Source organism: Amblyomma mixtum, chromosome 8, assembly GCF_055824585.1.
Source record: "Amblyomma mixtum isolate Tamu chromosome 8, ASM5582458v1, whole genome shotgun sequence".
Taxonomy (NCBI): domain Eukaryota; kingdom Metazoa; phylum Arthropoda; class Arachnida; order Ixodida; family Ixodidae; genus Amblyomma; species Amblyomma mixtum.
Window position 1 is genome coordinate 26164944 of NC_143019.1, and position 18100 is coordinate 26183043.

An 18100-nucleotide genomic window follows, 5' to 3' on the forward strand; every position below is an offset into this window, starting at 1 on the left:
ACGGTAAAAAAAATGAAACCCAAAACCGGCGTTTACTCGGAATCGGACCTGTGTGCCACATGTATGAGCCAAATTACTGCAGTCGGGAGCCATTCGACCCTGCCAGACTAAGAAGCATGAGAACTGCGATTCCGGCCTGAACTGAATAAACGCTTTATATTAAGAGCACCTTGACGTTCAAGCGGCCAGGCGACAGGCGTAAGTCATATCTAACAGTTCTGGACAAAAGTATTGTTGAGAGTGAAAAAGTTTATCAGCGCGATTTTTTGTACATTGTGAGATTTCACTATAACAATGAATCTACTCGCATATTTCCCGTCGTCATGCTCGCATTGGTTTTCCTATTACCGCTTTTTCTACGGACAAAAGCGATCTGCGTTGGTTTTCTATCGGAATGTTAATTGCTCAACGCGATCGAAGCAAACACTATAAAAGAAAGATTTTGCTACATGTTGGGTTAATGGACCATTATTTAAATATTCCCACAGCAGTACCTTACACGTTTCTATTAAGTAAAATTTTGTCCAAAAATCTTGGAGATGCCAGCTCGCGGGTCAAAGGCAAAGTTCTGTGGCCTTCACAGCACATGAAAGCTGGGCTAGAAGCGGGATTCTTTGATGTCATTCGTGCTCGAGTGCCCTGTCTCGGCTCACAACTGCTTAGTCAAGAATTTTTCTTTATATCTTTATATCCGGCAAATTTTCTCCTATCATAAATTAAGTTATATTTAAGTGATAATCATTATTAAAAATTAAGTGATAAAGTGCAGACATATACTGTACAGTCATGTGGTTATCCTGGATACGCAGTTCTTCTTACCCACAAATAACTACACAAAAATAATTATGTTTTTAGATTTTTCGCATGGATCATGCATTCCTCATTTAGACAAGCTTTCTCGGTCCACCTGCAAGCGAATTGATGGTTAACTGTTTATTTTTTTTTCGCAAAAAGACATAACACTAAGACCATGCATGAACTAAACGATATGTCTAATTCGGTAAGAGGGAGAGAAAAATAGGGAGCGATACATGAGCCGTGGGACAAATAAGACTGGACCAAAAAGAAGATTAATAAATATTTTGTCGCACACACACAAAACACACAAAAGAATGCGATGTAACTGAGCAGTGCTTTAGCGCATGCATCAGAAATTAAGTCTTCTTCAATCTCACGTGGAATTTGAGAGGGCGCTCGAGAATGCTTATCCTTTCTCAATTCAGACTGTGTCAACTTCTTGAATGACTCAAGATTCAGTACTACAAGTAACTTTTTTTATTGCGGAAGCAACACTACGCTAGGTGTGAGCTATTTCGCAGAGCCCAAGAGGTCCCCAACTGCTTATGCGCGAGGAGCTAGTAACGTCAGAGCAGCGCGGAGCCGCCGCCGACTCCTCCGCTGCGCGGGTGACTCAGAGGGGCCGTCGCCGCTGCGCCAGCAGTGCATTCTCCAGGAGCAGTGACGTCACACGGCGCACAGCTGCGGCGCTGGGGCCACCGCCGGCTCCTCCGCTACGCGGGTGACTCAGAGGTGCCGTCGCCGCTGCGACAGCAGTGCATTCTCCAGGAGGAGTGACGTCACACGGCGCACAGCTGCGGCGCTGGGGCCACCGCCGACTCCTCCGCTACGCGGGTGACTCAGAGGTGCCGTCGCCCTGCGCCAGCAGTGCATTCTCCAGGAGGAGTGACGTCACACGGCGCACAGCTTGCGGCGCTGGGTCCACCGCCGACTCCTCCGCTACGCGGGTGACTCAGAGGTGCCGTCGCCGCTGCGCCAGCAGTGCATTCTCCAGGAGGTGGTGGTGGTGGTGGTGAAAAACTTTAATCAAAGAGAGCTCGAGGGTAAAAAAAAAACCTCTGCTGCATGGTCGGTATCCTTAGTCCGGGACACCGCATGACGAGGCCCCGTCTCGCGCCCGCTTGACCAGAGCCCTTTGGGACTCCAGTGTGGAGCAGTTGAGGAGGGCAGTCTCCCATGCCTCTCGAGTGGGGGTGGGGGAGGGGGGAAGGTGAGGATTCTGAGTACATGCCCACACCATGTGAAAGATATCGCAGATCTCTCCACAGTGCGGGCAGCGCCCATCTGTGTTCGGATCGAAGTGTTTTGCTATTGCAGGACAGAGAAGGGTTCCTGTCTGCAGGCGCCGCAGAGTTCGCTCCTCCGCCTTACTCAGCCCCTTGGCAGGTGCCGGGTAGAGACGGCGGCTGTCGCAATAATAAATTAGGATTTCGCGGAACCGCAGAAGCGGTTTATGAGCTTCTGAGCCAGGAGAGCTAGGATGAGGAGCCCGGTGTGTGAGCGCTCGGGCGGCCGCATCAGCGGCCTCATTGCCTCGTAGACCCTGGTGGCCAGGAGCCCAGATCACTTTTGTGCGAGTTGGATCGGCGAGAGCGCGTCTTAGAATTTGCGAGGCAAGAGGTGATATTTCGCCTGCAAGATAATGTTCACAGGCCCGGCGAGAGTCTGTGATAACCGTTTTCGATTTTGGATCGGCGGCAGCGAGAGCTATTGTGACTTCCGCCGCTCGTGTTGAATTTGGGGCCCGAAAAGATAGCCCATCGACATTCATTCCCCGGTGGACTACGGCAGCCGTGAAGAATCCCGCGGGTGACGGCCCTGTGATGTCCACGTAATAGACGCCCTCTTTATAGCCATATTGCCTCTCAAGCGTGCGAACCCGCGCTTGTCTGCCTTCATGTGAAGCCATGTCCATGTTACGCGGGAGCGGAGTGACCAAGAGCATGTGGCGCCACAGCACCGGGATGTTCTCCGTCCCCTCTGGTATGCATGTGTGTTGGATGTGTAAGCGGTTTAGCAGGCGGCGCCCAGGCACCGTCTGCGATAGCCGCGTATATTGGTTCACGAGGTGGGCCTCCCGCAACTCCTGATAGGAGTTTACCACTCCCAACGCCTTCAGTTTGGCGTTGGAGGTAGCCACCGGGAGGTCCAGTGCTCGCTTTCTTGCCTTCCTGATGATGGCGTCAATGCGCTCGTCTTGTTGTTTGGTGGTGCGTAGGTACGGCACGGCGTAGAGGATCCGGCTGGTCACGAAGGCATAGGCGAGCCGTAGGGCGTCCCTGACGTCACACGGCGCACAGCTGCGGCGCTGGGGCCACCGCCGACTCCTCCGCTACGCGGGTGACTCAGAGGTGCCGTCGCCGCTGCGCCAGCAGTGCATTCTCTAGGAGGAGTGACATCACACGGTGCACAGCTGCGGCGCTGGGGCCACCGCCGACTCCTCCGCTACGCGGGTGACTCAGAGGTGCCGTCGCCGCTGCGCCAGCAGTGCATTCTCCAGGAGGAGTGACGTCACACGGCGCACAGCTTGCGGCGCTGGGGCCACCGCCGACTCCTCCGCTACGCGGGTGACTCAGAGGTGCCGTCGCCGCTGCGCCAGCAGTGCATTCTCGAGGAGGAGTGACATCACACGGTGCACAGCTGCGGCGCTGGGGCCACCGCCGACTCCTCCGCTACGCGGGTGACTCAGAGGTGCCGTCGCCGCTTCGCCAGCAGTGCATTCTCCAGGAGGAGTGACGTCACACGGCGCACAGCTGCGGCGCTGGGGCCACCGCCGACTCCTCCGCTACGCGGGTGACTCAGAGGTGCCGTCGCCGCTGCGCCAGCAGTGCATTCTCTTGGAGGAGTGACGTCACACGGCGCACAGCTGCGGCGCTGGGGCCACCGCCGACTCCTCCGCTACGCGGGTGACTCAGAGGTGCCATCGCCGCTGCGCCAGCAGTGCATTCTCCAGGAGGAGTGACGTCACACGGCGCACAGCTTGCGGCGCTGGGGCCACCGCCGACTCCTCCACTACGCGGGTGACTCAGAGTGCCGTCGCCGCTGCGCCAGCAGTGCATTATCCAGGAGGAGTGACGTCACACGGCGCACAGCTGCGGAGCTGGGGCCACCGCCGACTCCTCCGCTACGCGGGTGACTCAGAGGTGCCGTCGCTGCTGCACCAGCAGTGCATTCTCCAGGAGGAGTGACGTCACACGGCGCACAGCTGCGGCGATGGGGCCACCGCCTACTCCTCCGCTACGCTTGTGACTCAGAGGTGCCGCCGCCGCTGCGATTGCCGCGCCGTTGCTTCCGACATTCTACTCGGGATGGCCATTGGTCAAACCACAGCCAATTTTCTTTACTTGCCTGGAGTTGTAGTGATTCCCACTTTGCGTTTCCATTAGCTATCAGTTCACTGGTGGAGACCATGTCATTATCCGTGTGGTTCTCTTTCTCTTGTCCCGTCCTTTTGCGCAGTTACTTTTGTTCTCATTATCTATCCTATGCCTATCACTTCAGATTGTTATACGAGGTCTGTTAGAAAAGTACCCGACTTTATTTTTTTTGCGAACACCTGATGGATATGAGACAAGCGCGCTTGCATCAGGCGACCTTGAACCTTCATGCGCATGCATGAATTTTTTCCCGCCTGCCGATAGCGCCAGTCGCTGGGAAGCAGCGTTTGAGTGAGGCAGTGTGCAGTGCTCTCGTCGGTTTTTTATTGCAAGGAAAATGGCGGAGTGAAAGGAGCAGCGCTACTGCAACAAATTTTGCCATAAACTTGGCGACAGCCGAGTGGAAACCATTCGAAATACTCAGACGGCTTTCGTTGAAGATGCTATGAGCAGCACACAGTTTAAGCAGTGTTACAATTGTTTTAAAGATGGCCGCACATCGGTGGAGAACGAGCCACGCTTCAATCGGCCATCAACATGCCAAAATGACCAGGTCATTGCCGAACTGAACGCTATGGTGATGCGAGACTGTCGCGTGACTATCCGAGAAATTGAGGAAGAGGTGGACATGAGCAATTTCTCCGCACATTCTATTATCACCGAAGATTTGGCCATGGAGAGTTGCGGCGAAATTCGTGCCGAAGCTGCTCACGGTGGAGCAAAAGCAGCTTCGTGTTGAAGTCTCACAGGGCATGCTGGATTCCGCAAACAGTGACCTCGACTTCATCAACATCATAATCACTAGTGACGAGTCTTGGGTGTACAGGTACGACCCGGAAACCAGATCCCAGTCGTCAGAGTGGAAGCATTCCACGTCACCAAGGCTTAAGAAGGCCCGCCAATTGCGCAGCAATGTGAAAGTGATGCTGACTGCTTTCTTTGACACCCTCTGTGTGGCACCACGAGTACGCACTCTACAGGGTCAAACAATGACCAAAGAGTACTACAGGGATGTCCTCCGTTGCCTACGTGATGCTGTGTGGCGCAAGAACTTGGAGCTGAGGTCAACAGGAAATTGGCGCACCCATTGCGCCAATGCTCCTGCACATTCCTCGCACTCTAATCAGATTTTTTGGTGAAAAACCAGACTCCTGTAGTTCAACAGACTCCTTACTGTCCTGATATGGCCCCTGCGATTTCTGGCTGGTTCCCAAAATCAAAAGGCCATTGAAAGGAGCACGATTTCTGACAAGGAAGAACATTATGGCTGCAACGACAGCTGAGCTAAACTCCATTCCGAAAAGGGCCTTTTCGGAATACTTCCCACAATGGCAGCACCGCTGGGAGAAGTGTGTGGAGTACCAAGTAGACTACTTTAAAGATGACTAGGTTTGCAACGCTCCAGTTATGCAAGTTTTTTTTTCAACGGCCAAAGGTCGGATACTTTTCTAACAGACCTCGTACACTGAACTAAGCTAAGGCATGATGGGGACTAGGCATGTGAAGCATACCACGTGACTGAGTTTAGCACCTCAAGCAGCACAGGCAATTGGCCCAATACTGGAAATGAATGGTTTCACTCTTGTCCTTTGTAGGACTGGCCTTCATGAACTACCGCGACGTTCGGTACATGTCAGCAAAATCCACACATTCTCCTAATTTCTCTGTAACAATAAAATATCTTTTTCATACTAACAGGTGCTGAAGTACCGCTGGGAGACAGCCAGGGGCATTACGCGGACGGTATTTTCGTAGCACAAATCCGTGACGGCGTCTTCGTGGTCGCGAAATATCCTCCGAGCCTCTTCCTTCATCAACTGGCTGTTGGAAAGCGGAAGGAGCTGGTGAAGGAGGCTCCAGGAAATCAGAAGCCGAGAATCATTGCGCGCCATGCGTTCTCGGTCTAGCAGCAGCATCACGACTGTCGTTGCGTTGTCTCGCACCAGAACGTTGTTCTTCGGTTTGAACCTGTTGGACGTGGCTTGCCCGATCTGGTGCACCCATTCATCTAGAAGAGGCCAACGATGTGCTTTCATTAGTACTGAGAAACACTGGTCGTCTGGCCATATTGGAGCAAACAGTTTATATACACCGGTATTTCAAGGCAAACATGCACTAACGACGCAAGGACCAGCCCGCTGCGGTGGCTTGGAGGATAGGCCGCTCAGTTGCTGAGCCGGAGAACCTAGGTTTAATCCCAGATGCAGCGCCTGCATTTATTAGATGCTGGCTTTGCGCAAAAGGCGGCCATGTACTGCGCCATGTCTCTGCACTTGGAAGAGATTCCAAGTGAACCAAATTGTTTCGGACTCCTCCACTACCGCGTCCGTCTTAGGAAAATTACAAAATGCGTTTTCTGGGGAAGGAAATGGCGCAGTATTTTTCTCACATATACCCGTGGACACCTGAACCGCTCCGTAAGGAAAGGGATCAAGGAGGGACTGAGGGAAGAAAGGAAGGAAGTGGTGCCGTAGTGGAGGGCTCCGGAATAATTTCGACCACCCGGGATCTTCAACGTGCACTGACATCGCACAGCACACGGGCCGCTTTTTGCGTTTCGCCTCAGTCGAAACGCTGCCGCCGCGGTCGGGTTCGAGCCCGGGTACTGCGGCTCAGTAGGCAAGCGCCCTAACCACTCAGCCACCGCGGCGGGTGTCCGTCGTGGGCAATATGTTGAGTCGGGTTGGTAACCCCAGAATCTGTACTTTGATCTCAAGGAACCACATCACCAGGAACCGCATCATCTTCTTCATGCATCAAGTCCATCCGCACACTAACGATCACAGCCGAAGCTAAGCGAGGATTAAGTTTTTCTTAAAGGACAACTACATAGGTTTTAGAAGTCGACGGGCTTAAAGGGGTCGAATGTGTGAAACTCTCAGGTAAAGCATGCAAAGTCCTTTCTGGCTAGCATTTGAGATGGTGACGTAATCGCAGATTGAAACCAAGACGCCCATCATACTTCTCCGCAGCGCACAGCTCCATGTTGGGACTGTATCATGACGTCAACAAAGGTACCGGTTTGTCTCCAACGCATAAACCCTTTCTTTCAAGGCAAGAAAAGAAAACAAACGCCATCGAGGGCAAAGGCCTGAGAGCATTTTGGAAGCTTCCAACTAGGTGCGGAGGGGTGGTCTTGGCGGCAGCGCAAATTTGAAATGCTACCTTTCTTGACGTCACACCAAACGTCTCCACTTCTCCGGTATTTTGAAGAGAATCCCAAGATTTATTCGTCGATTACGTCATTATTTTGAACGTTAGAGCGAACACACCTGGCAAACTTTATCTGCACCCTATATAGATTTGCATCTTTGAATAGCGCGGTATTATTGCAAGTGGAGCAGGGCCCTTTAAACATCGGTGAAAATGTACCCCTTGGCACTGTGCATAAGTAAAAGATGCCTTCTCTAGACTAGTGTGCTAGAATAACGAACAGTCACCGAAACTAAGGAGTGCACAGGGGAATGTTTCGGCGTGCGTTTTGAGTGGTGATGAATGATGGGAAATTAAATGTGTGGCTATTTTCTGGCTGTGAGATTGTTGCTTAAAGAGTAGAATAAGAACATACTTGCACCAAACGGAAACAAAACCAAATACTCCCCCACGCTTACCTTAGTTTCAGTGAGTGTTGGCTTGTTGATTACTTTATGCCATAAAGAACCGCTCGTTTCCTTACCCTTGTATCCTCAGTAGCTTAACCATGCAATCGATTCCGGCAGTATTGAGGCCGTAGGTAGCATAAACGGGTTCTCACACAGCTGTCGCCCTCATTGTTCGGTCACGTTCCACTTAACACTGGGGGAAATCTAGGACACTCTTTGTACGCTGCTATTAAAAAGGGCGGCGCTGGTGAACAGCCTCATGAATAGGTGCAACGCTATATAAACTTCTAAGAAAGTAGAAAAATGAATAGCCACCGCCTTAGCTGAGCTCGTAGAGCCTCGTATGTGACATGCGGAGGTAGTGCTTCAGGATCCCACTTGCAGCTTATGGTTTCTTTATTAAGGCGAAAGCCTTTAAAAGCCTCATCGTTGTCGACAGAAGGTTGTCAGCAGAGGTGTCACGCTTTTCGGTTGGTCGGAATGCTTATGACGTCAGAATATGCAGATTCGAAGTAATGAGGTCCCCCACGGATGCCTGACGCCCCGTTTTGGAGCGCACGACAGCTGATAAGATAATTGTCGTCCGCTCCGACAGGGGGCGTAAGACTCCGTGGGTGACCACATTACATACCTCATTACTGCGAACAGAGCCATGGATACAACTGAACTCATCGAAGCATAGAGAGAGTCGGGCTAATGAAGCACTCAAAGTCTCCAGTCAATGTTTGTACTTGTAATCTGTAGTCACATAATGCACTAGTACAGCGCAAACAGTCTCGCAGTCAATGCCAAACAGTGCGCCAGGAAAGGTTTTCGCCTTGCAGCGCTTTAGAGAGCCAAAGTGACCCCTAAATTTTTTAAGCATGAAATGCTTTTAGCTCCCGTTGTCGGCAGTGTGGTGACGTCACGCCGAGACCGAGAGCCATCATCCGGGCTCTGAAACGAGAACATCCGGGCACCGTACGAGACTTAACGAGATTTAACGACTCTCTCTAAGCCCTCCTACGCGACCGGCATGCAAGCGCCGGTTGGTCTCCAAACGAGTCACAAAAAATAACTGCTGCCAGTGCCTTCTCAATGTTTATCAAGATATCAGTCGAGCTGTGCGTTTGTAATGCACGGAATTATAATTTCCGATTTCTAATAACGCGTGCAAAAAGCACATAAATGCCACGATACACTTCGTTGTCATACGTGATCTCTTAGGGGCTTCGCGCATCGAAGCAAAGCCGCGCAGGCGCACAGGGGCCCGGGGGAGAAGCGCTGCGTTCAAAGGGCAAGGCATCGCGCCGAACGGGTGGTGGCGTTCCTCCCTTCCTTTACGGTGCGGTTCGGGTGTCCACCGAGATGGCAGAGAATTACTGCGCCATTTCCTTTCCTCAAAAAACCTTGCGTTCAAATGGCAAGGCATCGCGCTGAACGGGTGGTGGCGTTCCTCCCTTCTTGTACGGTGCGGTTCGGGTGTCCACCGAGATGACATTAGGCCCGTAAACATTTCATGCTTACTCTACTCTCGGTTACGGGAGAGGCAGAGAGAGATTTTTTATCTGGTCTCACTAGAAAGGTTAACTAGGCTAATTGGTTAAGTAAGCAATTAACTAAACTCAGTCCCACTTACTTGGAGCATCACTATACGATCCCTTTAATTGGTTGCATGGTTACTAGCCAAAGTACAATTGGCCCCGTTTGAAATTCGCGCACTGTGACGTCACGACCGTTTCGACCAATTGAAGAGCGTGACATTTCTGTCGACAACCCCTGCTTACAACGATGACGCATTAAAGGCTTCCGCCTTAAAACTGATACGGATACTGATAATAGTGTGCGACACGTCTCTCAATAACGAACCAAACAGTAACAGTTAAAAAGTTAAGTATTCCACATTAGTTAACAATCCTCCTAGTTATCATGTCTTAGCTGTATTCTGGGGCAGAACACGGCTAACAACGCTATGCCAAAAAGAACTAACTCAAAAAGTCGACTGTTCAAAAATGGTTAGATTCTTAGTTGACACACCCTGTATATTGCTTGGTTCTAGGGTCCACATCACCGCCACTTCCTCGCCTTCATTAGATCGGCCCGCTTTTCCTCATTCATTTAACAGAGAGAGAGAGAGAGAAACAACTTTATTGCACAAGGAATTCGGTGCACGCCCCAGGGTCCCCCCACGACCCCACTGCACTCAAGTGTTTATGTTCCTAAGGTCCATAACACTGGCAGCCCGGCCGGTTGCGTTGGTCTGCAGGGTCGGGTACTCCGAGCATTTAACAACCCCTTTATTTTTACCTTCACAACCCCTTTATCACCTGGGGCAAAAAGTAGCGTTATCTAAAAATTCAATAGCATTTAGACTCGATCTAATAATATCTACACTCAGATTAATGTTCTTGCAATTTTGCCGCCAAAACTACGGTCGAAACCGCTTAGATTCCTCTTAAATGCATGCTAGCGTCATCACATTTTCGATTTTTTGAGTTCCTTCAATCAAATTGTCATTTGAGATTATATTATTCCAACCCACAAATCCGACTTAACCCACCCCCTAAATCACGTTATTTCATTTCTTGGTGTCTGCCGGTTTCAAAACATTTGTGGGATGGATGGAAAACTTTATTACGCAAGCGAGTTTGGACCGTGCAAGGTCTCAGGGCCACCGCACAGCCCTCACATTACGCGCATGTGTCCAGGCCACGTAGGGCCATGGCACTGGCACCCCGGTTCACACAGCGAAGTTGCGTGTCCGGGTCCTGCGACGGTGGTGGTGGTGGTGAAAACTTTTAATTTCTGAAATAGAGTTTGGGAGCCACAGAGTGGCCACGCTACATGGTCGGCGTCCCTAGTCCGGGACACCGCATGACAATGCCCCGTCTCTAGCCCGTTTCACCAGAGCCCTTTGGGACTCAAGCGAGGAGCAGTTGAGAAGGGCAGTCTCCCATGCCTCTCTGGAAGGGGTAGGGGAAGGGGGGAGGTGGGGATTTTGAGTACATGCCCACACCATGTGGAAGATATCACAGGTCTCCCCACAGTGTGGGCATCGCCCATCCGTGTTAGGATCGTAATGCTTTAAGATTGCAGGACAGAGTAGAGTACCTGTCTGCAGGCGCCTTAAAGTTCGCTCCTCCGTCTTACTCAGCCCCTTTGCAGGGGCCGGGAAAAGGCGGTGGATGTCGCTATAATGCGTTATAATTTCCTTGAATCGCAGCAGCGGCTGGTTAGTCTCCGAGCCAGAAGAGCTGGGATGAGGAGCCCGGTGAGTAAGCGCTCGGGCAGCCGCATCAGCGGCCTCATTACCTCGTAAGCCCTGGTGGCCAGGAGCCCAAATGATTCTTTTGGGTGTTGGATCAGTGGCAGTCCGTCTTAGAATGCAAGCAGCTAAGGGGGAGATCTCCCCTGCCAAGTAATGATCACATGCTTTTCGGGAGTCCGTAATGATGATTCTCGAATTGGCGTGGGCGGCAGCAAGCGCTATCGCTACTTCCTCGGCTCGCATTGAATTCGGGGCTCGAAAAGAGAGTCCATCAACGTGCATTTCCTGGTGAACGACAGCGGCCGTGTAAAATCCCGTGGGCGATGGGCCTGCTACGTCTACATAATATACACCGGGTCGGGAGCCGTGTTGTCTCTCAAGAGCCCGAGCCCGCGCGGTCCTCTGAAACGTATTCGCACATCGCAGGGAGTCCACATGTCAACTGGCGCTGTGGTGCAGCGGTTAAGTGATACGCCACTGCTCCGACTAGTGGTTGCCTCAGACAGAGCCACCAGTGGGCCGTAAGGCTCATGTGTGATGCTGCCGTGAAGAGGTGGCAACTGCTTTTCGTTTATTTCAATGAATTTCATTGCCGCCTGCAAACTGGGATGCGTTTCAGGACCCCATGGTGGACAAGATCCCACGAGCCATAGTGGCCAGTGTGACGACGTCTCTCGTCCAAATGATCTCAATCACTAATTTAACTGCCGTGTGTGGCGGTGGGCAGTTCGCACTTAGTCCGGCACAAGAATGCCCGCTCAACATCGCGAGGAAGACACTAGGCTACTAACACTATCACCGAACTGCAACGCTTCAGAAAAGACGCCAGTAGAGAAGGCTCCATCTGCACTTAATATACACCGACACCATAGGCATTAATAAGGAAAAGTGCCCTCAAAGCGCCCCACTATATCCCTAACCGGAAAGACCACAGTTTTAAAACACGGAAGAATACTTGCAAAACGAATTACAAAAAGTACTTATTTCTTCATGTACTATGCAAGATTGTAAAAATTTGCTGGGTGAAGTTGTGTGTGTTCATCGAGATGTATTTTTATGGCTAATTTGGGTTGGATGGATGGAAACAACTTTTTTTTTTTAAATTGTCGGCGATTACGTAACTTCCCAAAGTGAAATTTGAGCCCAGCTCATCAGCTGTTCCGACTTTTCGATAGATTGAGGCAAAGAATTCGAGCAGGATATGTATGTACAATTACAGACAACTTGTTATTGTTCACAGTTGCCGATCCACCAGCCATTTCTGGCCGGTGGTGTGAGCGGTCCGTAAAGCAGCCTCCCAGGAAGAATGAGTGGGATTGGGGATGGGGGGGGGGGGGGGTACTACCTATGGGGAATGACATTCCCGAAGGCAACGGAAAAGTGTGGATCTGAGAACGCCCCAGGTGTTACAATCAGGAGGAAAGGTGTGGTTAAAGCATTAGAGATAGTAGGGTGCAATAAAGCAGCCTTTCTGTAATTGTCGCCATGTGGCACTGGATAAGGGCTTTATTTGGGTTCGAGCCCGATCGCGGGGGCAGCGTTTTAATGAAGGCGGAGGAACGCAAGAGGCGCACGTGTGCGTTGCGATGTCAGTGCTCGTTAAAGATCCCCAGGTGGTCGAAATTACACCACAAACCTCCACTACCATACATCTTTCTCTCTTTCTTATGTCACTCACACCTTCCTCCCCTCCATGAGAGAGAGAGAGAAAGATGTGGCGTGCAGGCATTGATCACGTTGCGCCAGAAATGCGGTGCTGAAGGCCTAGGCCATCGGCGTTCATAGTGTTGTTGCGGTTGGCGTTGACAACGTTTTACACTCCGTTCATTTTATGGAAAGGAAGTGCGCATAACGCTCCCTGGGTCAGTGGACGCCTGAATCGTACGTTGGGTGATGAGAAAAAGATGTGGTCTGCAGGCATTGACAACGCTGTGCCAGAAACGCGGCTTTGAAGCCCTAGGCCGCCGGCATTCATTGTGTTTATTAAGCATGAAATGCTTTTAGCTCCCGTTGTCGGCAGTGTGGCGACGTCACGCCGAGACCGAGAGCACACATCCGGGAACTGAATTCCACTCATCCGGGCACTGAAACGAGAGCATCCGGGTACCATACGAGATTTAACGAGACTCTCTAAGCCCTCCTACAGGACCGGCATACAAGCGCCGGTAGCTTCGCGCTGAACGGGTGGTGGCGTTCCTCCCTTCCTGTACGTTGCGGTTCGGGTGTCCACCGAGACGACGACAGAGAATTAGTGCGTAATTTCCTTTCCTCAAAAAGCGTCGCTTTTAAAGGGCAAGGAATCGCGCCGAACTGGCGGGGGCGTTCCGTGGACTGCCTGGCAGCGCTACAACAGGCTGTCGCGTTCCACTCCTAAAGGCGAAGCTTAAACGTAATTAATTACCAGTTAATTAGTATTTGGACATTAACCAGCGGTTAGTCGCTAATTAGTAATTCTTCATTACATCGTCATCAATTATGTGTGACGTCATCCAGTAGTGACGTCACCAGTGTCACAAAGACAAAGTGGTACGGAAAATGCTTTCGCCTCTACGCACTTCAGACAGTTTCGAACGCGCTGCATATACATTCCTGTCAGGCCTGCGTCTCGTCGTGTCCGCGTACGCTTTGTGTTATGCCCGTAAACATTTCATGCTTACTCTACTGTCGGTTACGGGAGAGGCAGAGATTTTTTTTCTATCGCTTTGAGATCAACAATCTTTGAGCCGTAGAATAATTACATAAATTATTTCCCACTGACAAACACCACCAACTAAAATAAACATAGCAACGTTATCCTATGCTTTCTTTGGGTTAGGTGACTGTCGGCTTTCTGATTACGAGTGTCAACGTGCCGTCACATACCGAGGATTTTCTGCTCCTTCGGTTTAATCTTGTAAATAGGCTTTTGGAGTTGTTGCATGTCGGAAATGAACGTGCTGACTAGCCCCATAGGACTTTAAGTGTAGCTGGCTGCATTGGAGGCTGTACACCCTTGGCACAAGCACAAGACACCCTTACAGTTCACCCTGATTGCCGTGTCACCGCGCACAAAGAACCACCCTGCTGTATTGAATCCAGCATAGCATGACACACCGTTGGTTGGAAACGAACCGCATTCAAATCTATGAACTGAATGTAAAACTGTCGATGCCATCGTCTGCGGCCCGATTTTGTCGGAGCAGAAGTGAGGATAAAGGACGGGTATTGGCAGTTCGCTCTACACTAGATATATTCGTTTGATGGTTGTACATGGTACAATATTTAGTTTAGCGTCTCAAAGCGATAATTAGGCAATGAGGAACGCATTTGCAGGGCCTCCAGATTAATTCTGATCACCCTAGGTTAATTAACATGCACCTGAGTCAACAGCACAATGGCGTTCCTACGTTTAGACTTTTAAAAAATGCAGCTGCCACGACCTAAGTTTTGGAATCGCTTTAAGAGCCGAAACACTTCTTGCTCCCTAAGCCACTCAGTTTTCTTAAATTTAATTTCTTGAGTCGTTACCAAAGGGTGTCATAGTCAAACATCTCTAATTAAAGAAGAAAAAAATCGAGAAGCGTTGAATGCCGTGCTCAACACCGACAATTCTGTCAATATGATGCCTAACCAGAGATGTTACGTGTCTCTTGGATTGAACTGATGAATTCAAACATTGATAGTTTGTAGATGTATACTGCATAAAAATCTGACATTAAAAAACCTCTTAAGGACCTAATGACTTTAAAAAGTGCCCAGTTAGATTCCCCATCACTACGACAAAACACTCTGATTTATCTCTGTTTGATACACTTTATCATCACGATAGTTGGCAAAATGATTTCTTTAAGTCGCGCCCCATCGTTTTCCCTCGCCTAGATTGCCCTTACAAAGTCAAACGACCGGCATGTCACTCGGCTCATTACGCACAATCATTCATGCCCATAGCGATCGCTGACTGGAACGGCCTACCATCAGATATTACTACTGAAGTTCACGTCAATCCATTTCATCAAGTGTTGCGTACTCGTTATCACAATGCGATGTCTCTGTGCTTTTCCCGCTTTGTTATTCTTGTTCAGGACTAGTCGAACATCTTTTGCCGTCTATTTCGATACTGTTTTGAAATTTTTCTCCTTTAGTGTTGCCTTTAGTGTACTGAATCCCAGGTTTTTCAATTTTTTCACTTTATTCTCAACTTGTACAATTTTGTTTTTGCGCGAATTTCCATCCCACTTCTAATATCGGCATTTGCGTATTTGCGGTGTTTTTTTACTGTTTGCTGCATTTTTATTTCTCAGAACTTGTCATTACTGTGTTTTGTGCCCCCCCCCCCCCCCCCCTCATGTAATACCCTCTCCCAGAGAGCCTTTAGGGTTTGATTGTAAAAAAATTTATTCGTGGGACAGAGCTTGGTGCTACGAGGTCGCGTTAAGTGGTCGGGAGTACATAGCCTTCGACGACTTTGTCAGCCCACTCCACCGCCAGAACTTGCGTTGTGAGGTAAGAACTTGGTTGGTTGGTTGGTTGGTTGGTTGGTTGGTTGGTTGGTTGGTTGGTTGGTTGGTTTATTGGGGTTTAACGTCCCAAAGTGACTGAGGCTATGAGAGACGCCGTAGTGAAAGGCTCCGGAAATTTGGACCACCTGGGGTTCTTTAACGTGCACTGACATCGCACAGCACACGGGCCTCTAGAATATCGCCTTCAAAAAATTCAGCCGCCGCGGCCCGGATCGAACCCGCGTCTTTCGGGTCAGCAGCCGAGCGCCGTAACCACTGAGCCACCGCGGCAGGGCTGAGGTAAGAGCTAGCCAACACGGTCTCCCACCGCTCGAGAGAAGGAGAGGTAACTAGATCAGCTGGAGGTGGCTCTATTTTGCAATCCCATAGGATATGATTGTAGTTGGCTCACTGGCCGCAGTGTTTACAGTTCGGATTGTAATGATCAGGATAAATGTCGCCGAGGAGGGATGGGATGCGTATCCATCTCGTCTGTAGACGACGCCACGTAACCACTTGTTCTTTAGCCAGGCTCTTATGTTGAGGGGCGAAACATCTCTCTAGTTTAAAATGATTGGTTAGATCATGACATGTGGCCTTTAGGTTATTTGAAAAATAAATAAATAAATAAATTATTGACCCGCAGCGCACGTTAACAACGGCAAGTAATAAACCGTGAACGAGAACGTACCATTTGAAACGAAACCCAGCGTGAAGATTCCGAGGATCCCCACAGTTCCAAGCGTGGGCCTGCTTCTAAGCTTCCCGAGAGTTCTAAAGTGCTCCAGCACTGCAGGAAAAGAAGCACGAGGGCGCCTTGTACTTTCAGAGAGAGTGGCACTGCACCAACCTGCGAAACACTTCTGACAGGCTCTGGCTTACTGTGCCAGCAGGAAAGAGAGGAAACGAACCACAAACCACTTCATATTTGCTCGCAAGACCAAGAGTGTAAGTTTTGAAAACAAAGCGCGAAAAGTAACTTTGCAAAGTGCGCATGCATACGCTTGCACACAGTTGTCAGTCAAACATCGAGGGCCGAATCCTGTGCGTGTATCTAAAGAGGCAGAGTTGCTCTGAACCTGATGAAACACACAAGGCCTCTAAAGGACGTCACACAACCTTAAAACGTTGCTAAGAAAAAAAGAGCGAAAAAATAAAGCCCCTAAAAACCTTCCTTTGGTTTGCGCATGCGCGAAGAAGCCTCAAAGCTCAGAGTTGAGAGCGCCGGTAATGCTCTGTTTGTGTATACTCCGAGAAGCTATGCGCACGTAGCTAAGGCGATGGAAGAGGCGCGTGCAGAAGTTTGAAAAACGCATTCTTGACGTGAACAAAAGTAGATTGATCGTTGCCCTTTTGCAAGCTGGTCCATAATGTTGTAAATTCCACCTCGTGATTCTATCCATTTATGAGGCTTCTAATGTAGTGAAGAGCTGCGTATTCAAAGGTGAACCAACCGTCTCAGTTTTTGATGTGTCTGATCCTGTTGACGAAAACAGAGTGGATGTTGAATGTCAAACCCAATATTGTCTTTAGCGCAACTGACGGGGGCAGCAAGGACAACCCAACTTAGTGATGTAGTCTTCCTTGCTGTGACCCCGTCTGTGCAGCTGTAGGCATAAATTGCTGGAACCAATTCGCTTAGCAAGTTTTCGTGCCAAACAAATAGAGTGGCTGTGCGTTCAAAGATAGTTTTCCTTGTTCAAGAGATCGTGGCATACGAGGATCTGCGACTCGGAATCAACATATTGGTTATCGCTTCCACACCATTAAAAAAAAAACTAGTAAATTATTTTTGAGCAACAAGCGCACCTCCTGTTTATTAAAAAGCAGTAACGGATCACTTAACCAAACATATAAGTATGGTCATGTATTTTATTTGGTCTCCTTGACAAGGTGAAGTACGTCAGAGCACTTAATTGGAGTAGGTTAATCCCAGAGGAAGCAGCTTCATATTGGTTGACTGCACAGCCGTCGATGAATACGCTGAAGTGCAGCTATTAAATGCTACCAACTTGAAAAGTATTCCATTTTGGATGTGCCAATCACCGGTAACCGCTCGAGGAAACAGCGCGTACCGACTGTTCCCATTGTGTGCCATTCACGATAAGTTCGCGTGTAATTAAGTAGCAAGGACAAAGCGGACTGTTTCGGTCCACGAAGAGGCTTTCACTTTCGTCACAGCCACTTTAAAAAGTTAACCACCTGCACTGAAGGTTTCCACTGAAAATGCGGCACATTGACTCAGATAAAAAGCAGGAACCAAATCAGCCATCAACGGTGCAGCACTTTCTATTTCCTGGCTGCTAAATCGCCGCAGCATTTGCTGCAGAAACGGCGCACCATTGAACGCGCAGGCTTTCTGATGCTTGTCAAGCATCAGTCTTCATTCGCGGCTAAAACACTGGACTGTTTCGGCAGGCGCCCTAATCCACTACCGCTAGAGGCAAAAGCCTTCTCCAAAGCGGGAAAATATTTATTTATTTATTTATTTATTTATTTATTTATTTATTTATTTCAAGATACCCCAAAGGCCCTCTCCACGAGGGTATTACATAGGGGGTGGTAAAAATTTCAACTTGAATACATAGAAGGAACATT